This window comes from Protomyctophum parallelum (assembly GCF_964188405.1).
Source record: "Protomyctophum parallelum genome assembly, chromosome: 18".
Lineage (NCBI taxonomy): Eukaryota > Metazoa > Chordata > Actinopteri > Myctophiformes > Myctophidae > Protomyctophum > Protomyctophum parallelum.
The window spans coordinates 13,181,164-13,184,639 of NC_139716.1; positions in this window are offsets into that span (position 1 = coordinate 13,181,164).

Genomic DNA, 3,476 nt, shown 5'->3' on the forward strand with positions numbered 1-3,476 from the left:
AAGTAAATCAGGGAAAGCAATGCAGAAACCCCCCATGAGTATTACAAGAGCAGACCCAAAGCAAGGCAATTAATGTCAGTTTAACTTTATAGCCATGTGAGAAACTGAACTAGAAGCGCGGAGACTGGAGGTGGAGATCCAGTATAGAGCGTAGCAGTGCATGGTTCCACAGATAGAAAGTCCATTCATTCTTCCTATAGAGATTTCCGAAAATATTTATAATAATTATTTTAAGCCTGGTTGGAACCAATTATGCCATCCAGGCGCCTGGTGAATCATGACCAGAAAACATTTGATTCTCAGTCAAATTTTGGAATATTTTAATACATTTAATAAAACCCCTTTTTAGGTTTTAGGTTTTAAGATATCTTTCGACACAGAATAAAAATAAATGTATGGTCATGATTCTGGATGGCTTGGTTCCAGGCTTAAAGACGGAGTGCCATGCAAAGCAAAGATTTGACGTAAAAAGTTCACTCTGAAAGAATATATATTCAAAGATTTGCGCTTTTTCTAAAATAGCAGATCTACAAGCTCTATGAGCACTATGAGCTTGTAGATCTGCTATTTTTCAATAGCTAAAGTATAACATAATGCATAAAACACCAAAAGGAGTTCCCGCCCAGAATGGGTTAAGATGTTAACTCCATAGACACATACAAAACAGAAGAAAATCACAGCACTCCATATTATTTAAAAAATAATTACCTGTCCACTTGCTGAGGCAGTATGAGCTCATCTATGTCGTGCAGGGCGATGTACCGTGTCTGGTACATGTATCTGTAGACGCAGTCATTCAGAGCAGGGATCTGGCCGTAGTAATGCATCTGACCGGGACTGAGGTCAGCGTTCCAGCCAGCAGACATGTTCAGAACGCTGGACATAGACCAAGGAATCACCTCCACCAGTCCTGTGGAGGGAGTCGGAAAGAAAGAAAAATATTTAGTTCTATGTATGAATCAGAGCCTTAGATATAGACAGAGTTACGCAAACTGTGTTCACTCCATGGGGCTTCAGTCCAATGGCGGCTCTCCTACATAGACTTCTATTGAGAATGGGGAACAACAAATAGGGACAAGTCCTGGACCGGAAGTAGGCAGAAATGGATTGGACTCAGGGCAACAGCCCATCTTTAATGATCTTAAATCGCTTTATTTTAGATTTTTTTTGTAGTAATAGTACAACATAAACATTAAAGAGACTTTAGTTGTTACTGTACAATACTTTAAAACAGTTGTCATGTTGCACAGATGCTTAAAATAGCTCTCGTTTGCGCCACCCTTGTTGAAAACAATGTATTTCCAACTCCAGCTTGTCTCAGTTCAGGCTGCATGAACAGTGCTCGAGCGCTCGGTTTCTGCCCCTCAATGTCGTACCTCTTCTATTAGATGGCTCTGGTATGTATGAATGAATGAATGGTTTATTTCGGTCTTAAATCATGTATACAATGTTAATTACAAGACATTTTACATAGAATATTTGACCGAAAAGGAGTAGGCTGAAGCCGTAGCTTATAGTGCCTAAACCTTTTTATCTTGTATTATAAATTGTGTGTGTGTAGTATTCCAGAACCCTCTGTGTGTGTGGGCTACAGTTGGTCATACCTGTGTGTGTGTAGTAGTCCAGAACCATCTGTGTGTGTGGGCTACAGCTGGTCCTATAGATGACCACTCTGGTCACCCCCAATAGTCTCAGCATCTCCATGCTCTGGACCAGCTGAAAGGTTTCGACCACACACTTTATGAATTAATGACTCGCAACAAGACACGGCTCACCTGAGCTTTGACAGCACCGTCCGTTACGGTGTTGGGTGAAATCAACCCTCATGGCTTTCTGACAGACATATGGGAGGGGATGGGGTTTTGTGTCCACCGCAAACAATTTATTTTTTTGGTCCGACATGTGTTGCAGCAACGGTGTAGGGTTAGTAATAGTGGGAAAATGACCGGATTGAGGTTGGTGAGGGGTCCGTTAAAACGACCGGATTAAGGTTGGTGAGGGGTCCGTTAAAACGACCGGATTAAGGTTGGTGAGGTGTCCGTTAAAACGACCAGATTAAGGTTGGTGAGGGGTGCATTAAAATGACCGGATTAAGGTTGGTGAGGGGTCCGTTAAAACGACCGGATTAAGGTTGGTGAGGGTTGCGTTAAAACGACCAGATTAAGGATGGTGAGGGGTCCGTTAAAACGACTGGATTAAGGTTGGTGAGGGGTCCGTTAAAACAACCGGATTAAGGTTGGTGAGGGGTCCGTTAAAACGACCGGATTAAGGTTGGTGAGGGGTCAGTTAAAACGACCGGATTAAGGTTGGTGAGGGGTCCGTTAAAACGACCGGATTAAGGTTGGTGAGGTGTCCGTTAAAACGACCAGATTAAGGTTGGTGAGGGGTGCATTAAAACGACCGGATTAAGGTTGGTGAGGGGTGCGTTAAAACGACCGGATTAAGGTTGGTGAGGGGTGCGTTAAAACGACCGGATTAAGGTTGGTGAGGGGTGCGTTAAAACGACCGGATTAAGGTTGGTGAGGGGTGCGTTAAAACGACCGGATTAAGGTTGGTGAGGGGTGCGTTAAAACGACCGGATTAAGGTTGGTGAGGGGTGCATTAAAACGACCGGATTAAGGTTGGTGAGGGGTGCGTTAAAACGACCAGATTAAGGTTGGTGAGGGGTGCATTAAAACGACCGGATTAAGGTTGGTGAGGGGTGCGTTAAAACGACCGGATTAAGGTTGGTGAGGGGTGCGTTAAAACGACCGGATTAAGGTTGGTGAGGGGTGCGTTAAAACGACCGGATTAAGGTTGGTGAGGGGTGCGTTAAAACGACCGGATTAAGGTTGGTGAGGGGTGCGTTAAAACGACCGGATTAAGGTTGGTGAGGGGTGCGTTAAAACGACCGGATTAAGGTTGGTGAGGGGTGCGTTAAAACGACCGGATTAAGGTTGGTGAGGGGTGCGTTAAAACGACCGGATTAAGGTTGGTGAGGGGTCCGTTTGTGGCTTTGTGTGGTGCCACTCAAAGTGACTACTGGATTGGGCTTGTTGGATGCATGTTCCAAACCCTAGTATGTCTGTCAGAAGCCGTTGAGGGGTGATTTCACCCGCGTGCCACAGTTACGCTGGGTGTTGAGGAGCAGTACCCAGTTGGGGGAAAAGCACTCAAATGTTTTACTTCAGTAAAAGTATTAATACTGCAATATAGAATAGTCCGTTACAAGTCTGGAATTCAAAATGGACCTGAGTAAAAGTACAAAAGTATTGACCAAAAGTACCCATTATGCAGAATGTCTCATTTCCAAATGTGTACAAATCCTATGTTTTGGCCCGTAATGTATACAGGGCTGAAGTTGGTTACCGTATGTTTTGTACAATACAAATGAAAAATCTACAAAGTAACTGAAGTTTTCAAATAAATGTAGTGGAGTAAAAGTACAATATTTGCCAATCTGAGATGTAGTGGAGTAGAAGGAAACCAGAGTAATA